The sequence below is a fragment of the Ranitomeya imitator genome, chromosome 2 (genome assembly GCF_032444005.1).
Source record: "Ranitomeya imitator isolate aRanImi1 chromosome 2, aRanImi1.pri, whole genome shotgun sequence".
Taxonomy (NCBI): domain Eukaryota; kingdom Metazoa; phylum Chordata; class Amphibia; order Anura; family Dendrobatidae; genus Ranitomeya; species Ranitomeya imitator.
In genome coordinates, this window is record NC_091283.1 from 350,420,464 (window position 1) to 350,436,211 (window position 15,748).

At 42.1% G+C, this 15,748-nt stretch overlaps 1 pseudogene; it reads right to left on the minus strand.

Moving 5' to 3' along the window:
• Positions 1-15,748, minus strand: part of LOC138666546 (zinc finger protein 91-like) — a 98,244-nt pseudogene that overhangs the window by 71,152 nt on the left and 11,344 nt on the right.

Sequence of the window (15,748 nt, forward strand, 5' to 3'; positions counted from 1 at the left end):
CTACTTTTTGGACTAAATATATAAAATTGAATAACTCTGTTCCTCTTGCTAACGGGTGTCCAATCGGCCTGTATAAATGATTGGTGGTGTCAGCTGTTTATTTTGGGTTGTTGTGGAGTTTGGCAATATATATATTTCACACGTTGGAAATGGATGTGTATACTATACGTTCACTGTGAGTTTCCCAATAAATAGCCTAGTAGTCAAAGCAGTCGTGGTCTCATCCATCTAATGTTAGTCAATTACGCAATTGTCCTGACAATTGGAAGCAGTGGAGTGCTGTCTGTTACAAATTGGTGGCAGCAGTGGGATATCTGTGAGATTCCCCCCAGCTGCTGTGACAATTGGTAACAGCCATGGGATATCGGCATGATTCCTCAGCTGGTTTCCAGACACTAGTTTTTTTTATAGCTTTACATTAGTTTTCACTGTGCCAGAAATAAAATTTTTCGCATGAAATGTTCAATGGAGAATCATAAACACACCTGTAAGTCCGAGCTATTAAGAGGGGGCTGTCTCATACACTCCCCGACACCTACAGAAACTATAGCATAGAACAGGGGCGGACACACTGCCGGTTCAACTGCAATGGGGCCCACAGCGGGAGGGGGCCCCTGACGGACATACAAAGCAATGAGGTGAATGACAGCCGGCGGCAGTATTACTGCTAACAGGAGAAGCAGGGGGGACCGCTCTGCTGCAAATGTGATATGACGGTCAAACAGGCCCCCTTCCTCACCTCACCTGTTGGCATACATTATGCTGCTGTCCGGCTGTCACTGGTGTGGCGCGGTGATGAGTGGCAGACGCGGGAAGAGAAGAGTGACGGAGGAGGGGGAGGGACTATCAGTAAGTCATTGAAGCTGCGGCTCTGCTTGTGACTCTCTGCTGCAGCTGTGCGCATACGCATTCTTCCCAAAGTCTCACAGTGATCTGCGGGACTGGGATACACATGAAAATAGGGTGAGGAGGAATCACTAGTCTACGTAGGAGGCCCACCGGGAATAAAATCTGCAGGGCTGAGAGCTGTCAGTCTAGACAGGCTCCATGTCTCCCCTGCTTATTTCCTGTGTTCCTCTGGAACGGACCAGCTCCCTGCAGTGCACTCACTGTAGGTACATATTCCATGTGATTTATATTGTTGATCTGTCTTGTGTGTGTGTGTGTGTGTGTGTGGGGAGGGGGGGGGGGGGCTAGTGTGTGTATACTGCTGTGTATATAGGGATAGTGTGTCTATACTGCTGTGTATATAGGGCTAGTGTATGTGTATACTGCTGTATAGAGGACTAGGGTGTGTGTATACTGCTGTGTATATAGGGCTGGTGTGTACTGCTGTGTGTATATAGGGCTAGTGTGTGTATACTGCTGTGTATATAGGGATAGTGTGTCTATACTGCTGTGTATATAGGGCTAGTGTGTGTGTATACTGCTGTATATAGGACTAGGGTGTGTGTATACTGCTGTGTATATAGGGCTAGTGTGTGTGTATACTGCTGTATATAGGACTAGGGTGTGTATACTGCTGTGTATATAGGGCTAGTGTGTGTGTATACTGCTGTGTATATAGGGTTAGTGTGTGTGTGTATACTGCTGTGTGTATATAAAGCTAGTGTGTGTGTGTGTGTGTGTATACTGCTGTGTATATAGGGTTAGTGTGTGTGTATACTGCTGTGTGTATATAAAGCTAGTGTGTGTGTGTGTGTGTGTGTGTGTACTGCTGTGTGTATGTAAGGCTAGTGTGTGTGTATTTTCTGCTGTGTATACACATATGTTATTACAGGTATTTTATATACATTGTACATGCATGAGGGGACCCCCGATGTATCTCCTGCACAGGGGCCTATTGCTGCTTGTGTCCGCTCCTGGCATAGAACAAAACAAAGGGCTGTATAAAGCTGGGCTGAGACAGACCTCTGAGTGTCCAAGGTGTCAGTCCGAGGGGGCAGGGATTCTGCATATGTTATGGCAATGTCCGAGGCTGAATCCGTATTGGCTAGATGAAGGGGAAGCAATCGAGAAAACATATGGCTGCAAAAATGAAAGGGATCCTTTGATATGTATTTTGGGTTACGTGGAAGAGATTCGTGTGCAAAATTATCAGAAACTGGCTATAGTCAGATTATTGTAAGTTGCGCAAAAGGTAATTTCCGGACACTGGTTGAGTGAGGTACCGCCGACGCTGCGAGAATTCTATAGACAGTCTGATATGGTTGTTAATATGGAAAAGGATATTTACGAAAAAAGGAAAAATGTGAAAACCTTTGAAACCCTATGGAAACCGTGGATGGAGAGGAGCTGATCCCAATGGGGTGTTGTTTTAGTATGTAGGCACTGTAAGTTATTGTCCTATTGCTGTTCATATAGTATTAAGGGTGGGGGGAAGGGGCAAACATGTCTATTTCCTTTTTGACACAATTGTGCCTGTTTGTCAATTTGAATACAGTTAATAAAAATTTATCAGATTTTAAAAAAAGACCCTGAAAGTGTGATTAGACTTGGCTCCAGATGGACGCCAGGTGCTACTCCAGGACAGACCTCGGACACACAGCAGCTGGCCCCCCAAGGCAGGTGCAGGCAGGTATATGTCTGGTGCAGACACTGGTAGACAGGCCAGCTATACTGGAAAATACAACTGCAATACAGGCAGGCACGGCAAGCACAGATGGACAGGACAGGTGCACTGAGAAACGAGCAATGGGGATCTGAGAACTAGCAAGCATGCAGACAACAGGCATGCTCAGACTCAGGCAATTCTCAACAGGTGGAGGTTCCTTAAACAATAAGTCCCCCAGTAATTGGCTGTGGATAGTGTAATACGGTGAGCGCTGTCTCTTTAAGAGATGTGGAGTGTGCGAGCCCTAAGCATGGTGTCTGGGGATCTGCCAGGTATGTGAAGATTTCCAAAAAAATGGAAATATGGAGAAAATTTTTTAAATTTTGCAATTTTCAAACTTTGAATTTTTATGCCCTTAAATAAGAGATACAGTACAGACCAAAAGTTTGGACACACCTTCTCATTTAAAGATTTTTCTGTATTTTCATGACTATGAAAATTGTACATTCACACTGAAGGCATCAAAACTATGAATTAACACATGTGGAATTATATACTTAACAAAAAAGTGTGAAACACCTGAAAATATGCCTTATATTCTAGGTTCTTCAAGGTAGTCACCTTTTGCTTTGATGACTGCTTTGCACACTCTTGGCATTCTCTTGATGAGCTTCAAGAGGTAGTCACCGGAAATGGTTTTCACTTCACAGGTGTGCCTTGTCAGGTTTAATAAGTGGGATTTCTTGCCTTATAAATGGGGTTGGGATTATCAGTTGTGTTGAGCAGACGTCTGGTGGATACACAGCTGATAGTCCTACTGAATAGACTGTTAGCTTATTTTTTCTTGCCATAATACAAATTCTAAGTAAAGAAAAACAAGTGGCCATCATTACTTTAAGAAATGAAGGTCAGTCAGTCCGAAAAATTGGGAAAACTTTGAAAGTGTCCCCAAGTGCAGTTGCAAAAACCATCAAGCACAACAAAGAGACTGGCTCACATGAGGACCGCCCCAGGAAAGGAACACCAAGAGACACCTCTGCTTCTGAGGATAAGTTTATCTGATTCACCAGCCTCAGAAATCGCAGGTTAACAGCAGCTCAGATTAGAGACCAAGTCAATGCCACACAGAGTTCTAGCAGCAGACACATCTCTACAACAACTGTTAAGAGGAGACTTTGTGCAGTAGGCCTTCATGGTAAAATAGCTGCTAGGAAACCACTGCTAAGGACAGGCAACAAGCAGAAGGGACTTGTTTGGGCTAAAGAACACAAGGAATGGACATTAGACCAGTGGAAATCTGTGCTTTGGTCTGATTAGTCCAACTTTGAGATCTTTGGTTCCAACCACCGTGTCTTTGTGCAACGCAGAAAAGGTGATCGGATGGACTCTACATGCCTGGTTCCCACCGTGAAGCATGGAGGAGGAGGTGTGGTGTGGGGGTGCTTTGCTGGTGACACTGTTGGGGATTTATTCAAAATTGAAGGCATACTGAACCAGCATGGCTACCACAGCATCTTGTAGCGGCATGCTATTACATCCGGTTTGCGTTTAGTTGGACCATCATTTATTTTTCAACAGGACAATGACCCCAAACACACCTCCGGTTTGTGTAAGGGTTATTTCACCAAGAAGGAGAGTGATGGGATGCTGACCTGGCCTCCACAGTCACCAGACCTGAACCCAATCGAGATGGTTTGGGGTGAGCTGGACCGCAGAGTGAAGGCAAAAGGGCCAACAAGTGCTAAGCATCTCTGGGAATTCCTTCAAGATTGTTGGAAGACCATTCCCGGTGACTACCTCTTGAAGCTCATCAAGAGAATGCCAAGAGTGTGCAAAGCAGTCATCAAAGCAAAAGGTGGCTACTTGAAGAACCTAGAATATAAGACATATTTTCAGTTGTTTCACACTTTTTTGCTAAGTATATAATTCCACATGTGTTAATTCATAGTTTTTGATTCCTTCAGTGTGAATGTACAATTTTCATAGTCATGAAAAAACAGAAAAATCTTTAAATGCGAAGGTGTGTTCAAACTTTTGGTCTGTACGGTATGTGTTCACCAAAGATGGAGGTCATTGATCATTACCATGAAAAAAAAGACCAGAAGCTGACTGCGGAACGGATCACAAACTTTTGACAGCAGAGATTGGGGTCCAGTTGCACAAACAGACTAGACAACAGGCTGTTTCCAACTTTGATTTGACCAACATACCTGAAGTTTTTTCAATGGTTTCACTGGAGACTAATGAAATAAATCCTGAGAAATGATGTACACATATAAACACTATTATTACTGAAGAAACCAGTAAGATAATAAACACGATACAGAAGAGACTCTTACAGTCATGGTTAACAGAAGAGACCATAAAGATCATCAAATAAAGACTAATAGGAAAAGCAAAAGGTAACAAGCAGGATGCAGACATAAGTAAAACACTAAAGAGAGTCATGCCAGCAGACAAATAAATTTAGTACCAAAAGATATGTACAGAGATAGAATGAGAACATATGAGGAAAGCATTCCTAAAGATCGACGAGATCTGACGAAAAGTATCAACCAAGACGGGGCATGTTGAAAGACACCAACGGGTACAAACAGATCAAGGAAAGATGGAAAGACTATACGGAGCACCTCTACAAGATTGACTCAGTGATTCAGGAACAAACTGAGTCTGGAAATAATAGAGAACCGAAGATCCTGAAAGACGAAGTCGTTGCTGCAATAAAACTTCTGTCAAACAACAAAGCGCCTGGATGTTAAAGTATTCCAATAGAGCTACCTAATAAAGTCTTTTGAAGCAGCAGTTGATATCATCACGTGCCAGTGTCAACAGAGATGGATAACTGGTAAATGGCCCAAGGACTGGACAAGATCTGTGTTTATCCCTATTCCAAAGAAGGGAGATAGTTTCCACAATCGGTAGTATCGTATTATTAAGCTCATACCTCAAGCCAGCAAAATACTGCTGAAGATCCTACAAAGATGATTACAACCTCACTTGATAAAGCGATGCCAGAGTTGCAAGAATGATTCAGAAAAGGCAGAGGAACAAGACATGTGATTGATAACATTAGATGGATATGTGAAAAGACCAAAGAATATGACAAGGAGATCTATTTTGGCTTCGTCAACTACAGAAAAGCTTTGGACTGTGTTCTTCACTAAAATTTTTGGAATACCATGGAGGATATGGGTGTGCGGAACCATCTGATTGCCCTCATTATGAACCTTTACTTCAACCTTATGGAACAAGGTGACACGGTATGGTTCAAAGTAGAGCAAAGTGTCAGACAAGGCCAATGACCGGACACCATTGCTCTTCAATTTATATGCAAATGCTATACTTGTTCTTGCCGAAAAAAGAAGGAAGAAACAAAGTTGTATTACAAATCATCAATAATCTTGAATACGCAGACGATACAACATTGATAGCAAAAAGCGTAGATGGAATGTAAGACTTATTAAAGTGTGTCAAGATAGGGAGCTCACATATGGTACTGATACTCAACTCAAAGAAGACAAAGATATAGAATACTACAAGGTATGACCGGGACACAATTGAGATAAATGGCGACGAACTGCATGTTGTTAACCCTAGAAAGCATACCTGGGGCCTCGCAGGCCTGCTAGGTTACTTGTTTTCTATTTTCTGTAAAAGTACTTTAGTTAGAATTTTGAAAATCTAGGTAATCCTCAGGTATATAGTTGTTAGTAATTTCCAGTTATTCATATATTTTTATGTTACAGACATTTCGGTATAACAACCTTTTTTTAGGACTACCCCATATTGACGCACCTGGGGCCTTTTAGGCCTGTACTAGGTTTACATGTGATACTCAGTCTTTTTGTCTGTATTGTTGCTGGGGAAGAACTTTTATGACCCTGCTATTGCTGGGAAGAGTGTGGATTCTGCATGACAACATGGTCATGTGATTTACTGTGGCAAAGAAGCTGATGCTCCAGTCCAGAAAGACCTATGTTCCGACATAGTAAAAACACTTGCTCTACCAATTTTCAATTCAGGAAAAAATATTACAATGGGTAATTACTTTACCAATTTTGAAATGGCCAACTTTTTGCTTCAAAAGCAACTTACACTTGTTGGTACTATGAGGCCAAACCACCGCAAAATTCCTCCAATCTTGAAGCACAATGCACAGCGAACAATCTACGAGAGTGTATTCGGTTTCTGCAATCAAGCAACAATGGTGTCTTATAAAGCCAAGAAAGAAAAATCTGTGATATTACTGAGTACAATGCATCATGATGGAAGTATTGACACCAATGACAGGAAAAAAACCCTGAAATCATACTGCATTATAATAAGACAAAAGGAAGTGTCGACAAGATGGACGAAATGATTGGAGAATATTCATGCAAAAGGCAGACTGAACGTTGGCCTGTTGCCCTTTTTTCCGATATCCTTGATGTGTCAGCCCTCCATAGCTACATTGTTTATTGTCAAACTAATCCAGAATTCCATGCCAACAGGAAAGACAAGAGACGTCTATTTTTGACAGAATTTTGTTATGAACTTTTGATGCTACTATGATGGAGAGAAGCAGCATGATATGCTTATCAAGGCAAATTACGGAGGCAATGATCCGATGTGGAATACGCTTTCTGGAACATCCAGAACAAAGAGAAAAAAAAAGAAAGCACTGCTATATTTGTCCAGCAAAGAAGGAAAGAAAATCGGAGCGTTTCTGTTCTACTTGCGGACAAATTGTATGCAAGGAACATTCAGCCGAAAAAATAATATGCGAGAATTGTCGGGGGAATATGTAAAGTTACAAATAAATATTCCTGCACCAAGTTTGCTACAACCAAAAAATGTTTTCATAGCAAAATTGCATATAGAATGCCTATATTTGGCGTGCCCGTTTACTTACTTTTTTGTTGTTTTATGCACATAATTATGTTTTGAAATATACACATCTTAGGCTGTGTTCCCAGTAGCGCTGGGGTTCGCCAGAAGGGGATCCATAATGGATCTGACCTCCTGGTAACTCCAGCTAAGGCTGCCGGAATGGTGGGATTCCGCCAGCCTTAGCTGGGGTCACCAGGAGGTCAGATCCATTACGGATCCCCTCCTGTCGGACCCCAGCGCTAGTTGGAATGCATCCTTACCTTGCAATTGTAAAATACATTTTGAAAAGTATTTTTATTTGAGTTATTCCGTGTTACTAACAACTATATACCTGAGGAATACCTAGAGTTTCAAAATTCTAACTAAAGTAATTTTACATAAAATAGAAAACAAGTAACCTGGCAGGCCTGCGAGGCCCCAGGTATGCGTCCGCCAGCCTTAGCTGGGGTCACCAGGAGGTCAGATCCATTACGGAATCCCGTCCTGGCGGACCCCTGCGCTAGTGGGAATGCATCCTTACTTTGCAATAAACTTTGAAAAGTATTTTTATTTTAGTTATTCCATGATAATTGTAAACAGGCCTAAAAGGCCCCAGGTGCGTGAATGTGTAGATTTCTATGGGTATGCGTTCTAGGGTTAAGGACTTCAACCTACTAGAATCGATGTTGACTCAAGATGCAGCAACAACACCAGAAGTCAAAAAAAGAATAGCTATGGGCAATTCAACCAAGAAGATAATGGACAAGGTCTTCAAATCAAGGAACATTTCACTGGCGACAATGACATGAATGTACATAGTTTGGCCTTTTCTGTGGTAACATACAAATGTGAAACCTGGACGATAAAGAAATAAGACAGAAGAATCAATGACTTTGAAATGAGGTGCTGGAGAAGGATGCTATCAATACCATGGATGGCAAGAAATCAATTTTGGAACAAATCAAGCCAGAAATGCCACTTGAAGCAAAGATAACCAAGCTACAACTTGCCTACTTTTGACACATCAGACGGAGACAGCAATCAATGGAGAAGGACATTATTGTCGGAAGACTACAAGGAACAAGAAGAAGAGGAAGACAAGCAACCTGATGGCTTGACACTATCAAGATAATAGTAGAGAAGACCCTGATGAACCAATCTAAACTTACACAACATGGATCTTTCTACAGAGCGTTCATATCCATCAACTCGCCATGGCTTTAGAAAAAGCTGAAGGCCGTTAAATAACAGTAAGCAATAAAAGGAGCTATTGCTTCTTTATTTCTCCAAAGAGATGCCTACACTTCACGGGAAAAAATGTACCAAAATATTAAACAGTTGCCCACTCAAAATTGTATTTTCATGGCTAAAATTAGGCATTGCTTCTTCATTTGGAATACTGTTCTGCTACTTGAAGAGAAAGAAATGACCAGACATTGGTAAAAATAATATAAAAACACACATTACAGCCAATGGAGTGAAGATCACAGTGGGAGCAGCATTTGTACCATAAAACACCCTGGACCTGCTGTACCCATATCTGTAGTAGGTTTGGAGTGCTGTATATGACAAATGCTGCTCGCATGATGATCTTCAATGCTGCATGCTCCCCACATAGCAGCTCTCCTCCTCTCCCAGCAATGTAATAACATGAAGCAACGTAGGTGAAGAATTCTCGGCAAAATCAAACTAAAAATGCTTGTTTAGACATTCTCTGAGCTTGTGTTTTTTCCCTTTTATGACTTGCATGATTGGGTAATGTTTGAGAGAGAAAAAAAGTAAGCGCTTCCACAAGTGGAGTCTCAATTAACACCCCTATTGTTGAAGGGGAGATTTGGCTGATGGGAAAAAGTATATATTGGGCAACCTAAACTTTAATAGCCCATATCTCCACAATTCAGTGGTGAAAACAAACTGTAGTAATCAGCCCCTCTGCCCTTTTTTAATGATATATACAGTTTAAACTAAAAATGTTAAGAAAGGTCCTGTCCAACTGCCAGCAGATCGGTGGATGTCCAGGTCCTGAGACTCACACCAATTGCTTAACACCCTGAAGTGAACTGCATAGCTTGTGAGGTAGGTGCACAACTCAAAATACGGATTCAATAGAAAGTAAATATAGAGGACACTACTAACCTGGGCTGTTATCAGCAGGAATCGCCTCTTTACATCGCTCATCACCCCTCACACATACCTCTGTAGTATTAATATGGGTCAGATCTTCACTCTGAAACAAATATTGTAAAAGTCACCGACAGATGGAGAAGTCAAATCTATGATCAGCACTAATCCTGCCATCTCCACCGCTCTCATTACACAAGTATAAAACATATACCGTATTTTTAAGATTATAAGATGTACCTCAAATTTTGGGGAACAAAATAGAAAAAAAAACATTTTTTAATGTTAAAATGGGGGTCCATCCATCTTATTGTTCGAATTTAGCTTACTGGAGGCCAGTGGAGCTGGGTCACAACAGGAAGGGTCCCTGCTGCTCCAGGAAGCCGGCGGAGACGGCAGGAGTGGGGTGATGCTGTGGGCCATGGGCTGGGAGGAGGGGGTGCCCAAGACTGTGGGACCTGGGCTTCAAGAAAATGTTGGTGATGAGGTAAGGGCGGAGTCCATTTATTTCCCAGCAGTGGGGTTAATGAAAATGGTAGTTGGAGCTGGTGCATCCTCAGATTTAGATCTCGGCTCAAAGACAAACTCCACTCTTGCAGCTGGCTTCCTGCAAACGCAACCCTATCTCTGGTGACTCTTCTCCGCAGTTATCTCCCAGGTAAGCTACATACAGACTATGAGATGCTCCCCCATTTTTCTTGCACATTTTTTTGGGAAAAAGTGCATCTTATAGTCCTAAAAATACGGTAATTATGGTGGATAAAACAAGACCAAACACAAGAAGTTTACAGCCGTCTACACATCATAGAGATCTCATGGCATCTTCTCTCCATCTACCTGATGATCCTGAGGAACATCTGGATTTTCTTGTTTACAGTCCTGTGGAAGAAGGGGAAGGGGACATCTCTCTGGTGTTGTCCTCTTACTGGATAGAACTGGAGGAATACATGCAGGGACTGAATTAATTCTTTACATACAGATTGTTATAGGCAGTGTGTATTTAGTCCTGTCTATTACCTGGCGATGTGAGGGGCTGGGGAACCTCCATCATGACTTCCTTGTACAGATTTTTGTGTCTTTCTAAATACTCCCACTCCTCCATGGAGAAATAGACAGCGACATCCTGGTACCTTACAGGAATCTGACACATACAATGATACCGTCACCCACCGATCCCTTCATAGCATTACTGTATAATGCCCAGCATTCCCAGCAGTGTCACCTCTCCAGTCAGCAGCTCAATCATCTTGTAGACGAGTTCTAGGATCTTCAGGTCATTGATGTCCTCATGCATCAGGGGGTGAGGTGGAGTCCCTATGACTGGGCTCAGGGGTCTTCCCCCTCCCTCAGACACAGGGTCCTGACAGTGCTCACTAGAGGTCTTCTTCACTACTGTGTAATCCTGGTTATGGAGAGACACATTAATAAATCTCACTACAGACATTTCCAGAGTCCTCACCTCTCCAGTTCTGTCTGTTATTCCCATAGATAAGAATGATGCAATGTGACATCATCACAATCTCTCACCTCTCCAGTAAGCCGGAAGAGGATCTCTAGGGTGAGGTGTAATATCCTCTCCACCATCTTGTCACTGCTCTGTTCCATCCTTGATGGGTCAGTCAGGAAAATTGTCTCATATAGATTTCCTCTGAGAAAATCTGATATTGTAGGGACCTGAATGGGGAGAAGATGAGCCGAAGTAACATCATAAAGAATCCCATGTAATAATACAATTACTGAAGACTTTATATCCAATCACAAACACAGAAAGGAGGTTGACATGTACGGAGCATGACTATTTTATAAGTGTTCACCAGTGTTTTTTTAATGTTCACCAATTAAACTGTGATTTAAGATGATTTTGGCTAAAACATTAACTGCAACTTCACAATATTTGTCACAAATGTACTCCAGATATGTTTATAGCATAAAGAAGAATTGTGTGTGCTTCGAAACGTGTAGATTAAAAAAAACAAGTTTACACTAACTTCTGGCTTTGGATCTACAATCTACTCATCAACAGAGCGAAAATGTCCACATTTTTCATCACTTTAATAAAACTTGAGATTTTTTCCCCCCAAGAGTATTTTTCTATTGTGCAAAAATAATGAACCTCTTAGGCCATTTTGAAGAATTTGGGGTAGAAAGATTCAATAAATACCATAAAGCATAAAAAAAAAGAAAGGCAACTTTAAAAAAAAAAAGAAAAGAAAATGAAGAATTTTGATCTATATTTTCTGCTACGGTGCCTATTATACAAGCAGACTGGATGAGACTGAGGTACTGTCAGTACTTTCATAAATATTCAGTGAAAATAAAAAAAAATTCACAAACTCAGTAAAAAATGAAATAAAATCACTCATCTGCACTGCCGCATTGTATGACATTCATCCGAGTGTGGTCCACTATTTTATAAACCGCACTGGGACTGAAAACACAGTCTTATCGCTTCTGTTTTTCCAACGCTGGTATTTAAATGGTGCAGTCTTGGTTCGGGAGAATAATCTGCTGCGCTGCTGTTAAATAAATATTCCAAAAGTGTGATATGGTAAATCTTGTTGTTCAATTCTCATATTCTCTACATGTTTGGAATTAGAAATGTAGATACTTTCGAATACTGCCATGAAAAAGTTGGCATACGTAGATGCCACCAGTGTCCCCATAGCTGTACCTCTCGTTTTGGTGGTAGATTAAATTTTGGATCTTAAAAATTAAAAAAAAAAAAAAAAAAACATTCTGAGCCCTCTAGGATGAAGTTTCTATGGTTTGTGATGCAGTGACCCCTGTTACAGGCAGGGGGCGCTGCATGGTCTCCTCAGAATACGCACGGAGGCGTATTGAGGCCATAGGAATGCATGGCAGTTACAGGCATAACTGTGGTGTTGAGACAAAGTCCGGCATTATCGTAAATGGCCGGCATGCATCGCAGAGGAAGATACTCTGTGCTGTAAGCCTGAAGTAAGGTTGTTCTGGGACCTGTAGTCCCACAAGTATTGGTGTAGCTTTAAAGGGAGGCTTGCAGGGTTAGAGCTGGGCGGGTCTGGCTAACCACACATACACACCTCCCACCTATGGGAGTAATTACATGTAATGTGACCAGGGTGTGGGTCACATGGTTCTGAGTGTATGGACCTGAATGATTCTTGGCTGTAAGGTCCTGTGTGAGGAAAGGCCTGGGTGTTGGGAGGTCCAGAGTGGGGACCGGATCCCTGAAGAGCACCTGGTGAGGCCGTGATCCTGAGAGGCCTGGGTGTTGGGATGTCCAGAGTGGGGACCGCTTCCCTGAAGAGAACCTGGTTAGGCCGTTATCCCGAGTGGCCTCTGTGTTGGGAGATCCGGTGTGTGGGCCGAATCCCTGAAGAGAACGAGGTGAGGCCATGGATCTGCAGAGCCAGTGACGGCTACTGTGTTGGGGAAGCTACCGTCCTTTGGTGGGTCTGGAAACGACTGGTATATGCCTGTCAGGCAAGTTGGTGACTCCAATAAAGGGTGCTTCTCTAGTGGATATTATTATTATTTATTTATATAGCACTAGGGTTGAGCGAAACGGATCGGACAAATTCAAAAATCGCTGACTTTCGGTAAAGTCGGGTTTCATGAAACCCGACCCGATCCTAGTGTGGGTTCGGCCATGAGGTTGCCGATATGCGCACAAAAGTCGCGTTTCGTAAGACGCTTTCAGCACCATTTTTTCAGCCAATGAAGGAGGATGCAGAGTGTGGGCAGCGTGATGACATAGGTCTCGGTCCCCACCATCTTAGAGAAGGGCATGACAGTGATTGGCTTGCTTACTGCGGCGTCACAGGGGCTATAAAGGGGCGTGCATGCCGACCGCCATCTTACTTCTGCCGATCTTAGCATAGGGAGAGGTTGCTGCAGCTTCATCAGAAGGGATATAGTTAGGGAGGGAAGATTAACCCCCAAACTGCTTGTGCTGTAGCGATTTCCACTGTCCAACACCGCCATTTGTTTGCAGGGACAGTGGAGGCTATATTTTTGTGCATCAGCTCTGTAGCTTATTAGGCTGCCTTATAAGGCTCCCTGATAGCTGCATTGCAAACCAACAGCTTTTTTTAAAAGCAAAAATCCTGTTGCTCCTTTCTGCACAGTTATCTTGTTTATTTGTCCACACTTTTGTGTGCAGCAGTCCTTTTTATTGCTGCCATACGTTTCCTGAGATCATTGTAGGGAGATTGAAATTGTACTACAGTCCTTGTATTTTTTCATATATCTTCCAGCCACTTTCTGCCACTTACATTATGTTGTTTTATACACTGGGCCCGAGTTTTGGTTCAGTCTCCCCCAAAAAAAGGTGAGATTTAAATTCTCACAAAGTGGATATACTTCAGTCCTGCTAGTTTGTCATATATCAGCCAGCCACTTTCTGCCACTTACATTGTGTTGTTATATACACTGGGCCTGAGTTTTGGTTCAGTCTCCCAAAAATAAGTGAGATTCAAATTCTCACAAAGTGGATATACTTCAGTCCTGTTAGTTTGTCATATATTAGCCAGCCACTTTCTGCCACTTACATTGTTTTATGCACAGGGCCTGAGTTTTGGTTCAGTCTCCCCCCAAAAAAAGGGAGATTTAAATTCTCAACAAGTTTATATACAACTTCAACCTTGTTTTACAGTACCATATAACGGTTGTTATTTTGGTTGGATTTTCCAAACAATGAGGAAGTCTCGTGGAAGAGTCCGTGGGCGATGGTTGCCAGCTGATACTGATGGTGGTGGTGCATCTGGTGGTAGTGGCAAAAGCACAAAAGCACCTAAGGCTGGAGGTGTTGAGCCAGCGTCATCGTCTGGCTACACAAGGTCTCGATGGCTCCCTTATCTGGGAGTAGGAAAACAGCTTTTAACCCCTTCATGACCCAGCCTATTTTGACCTTAAAGACCTTGCCGTTTTTTGCAATTCTGACCAGTGTCCCTTTATGAGGTAATAACTCAGGAACGCTTCAACGGATCCTAGCGGTTCTGAGATTGTTTTTTCGTGACATATTGGGCTTCATGTTAGTGGTAAATTTAGGTCAATAAATTCTGCGTTTATTTGTGATAAAAACGGAAATTTGGCAAAAATTTTCAAAATTTCGCAATTTTCACATTTTGAATTTTTATTCTGTTAAACCAGAGAGATATGTGACACAAAATAGTTAATAAATAACATTTCCCCCATGTTTACTTTACATCAGCACAATTTTGGAAACAAAATTTTTTTTTGTTAGGAAGTTATAAGGGTTAAAATTTGACCAGCGATTTGTCATTTTTACAACGAAATTTACAAAACCATTTTTTTTAGGGACCACCTCACATTTGAAGTCAGTTTGAGGGGTCTATATGGCTGAAAATACCCAAAAGTGACACCATTCTAAAAACTGCACCCCTCAAGGTACTCAAAACCACATTCAAGAAGTTTATTAACCCTTCAGGTGCTTCACAGCAGCAGAAGCAACATGGAAGGAAAAAATGAACATTTAACTTTTTAGTCACAAAAATTATATTTTAGCAACAATTTTTTTATTTTCCCAATGGTAAAAGGAGAAACTGAACCACGATAGTTGTTGTCCAATTTGTCCTGAGTACGCTGATACCTCATATGTGGGGGTAAACCACTGTTTGGGCGCACGGCAGGGCTTGGAAGGGAAGGAGCGCCATTTGACTTTTTGAATCAAAAATTGGCTCCACTCTTTAGCGGACACCATGTCACGTTTGGAGAGCCCCCGTGTGCCTAAAAATTGGAGCTCCCCCACAAGTGACCCCATTTTGGAAACTAGACGCCCCAAGGAACTTATCTAGATGCATAGTGAGCACTTTGAACCCCCAGGTGCTTCACAAATTGATCCGTAAAAATGAAAAAGTACTTTTTTTTCACAAAAAAATTCTTTTAGCCTCAATTTTTTCATTTTCACATGGGCAACAGGATAAAATGGATCCTAAAATGTGTTGGGCAATTTCTCCTGAGTACACCAATACCTCACATGTGGGGGTAAACCACTGTTTGGGCACATGGTAAGGCTCGGAAGGGAAGGAGCGCCATTTGACTTTTTGAATGGAAAATTAGCTCCAATTGTTAGCGGACACCATGTCGCGTTTGGAGAGCCCCTGTGTGCCTATGCATTGGAGCTCCCCCACAAGTGACCCCATTTTGGAAACTAGACCCCCCAAGGAACGTATCTAGATGCATATTGAGCACTTTAAACCCCCAGGTGCTTCACAGAAGTTT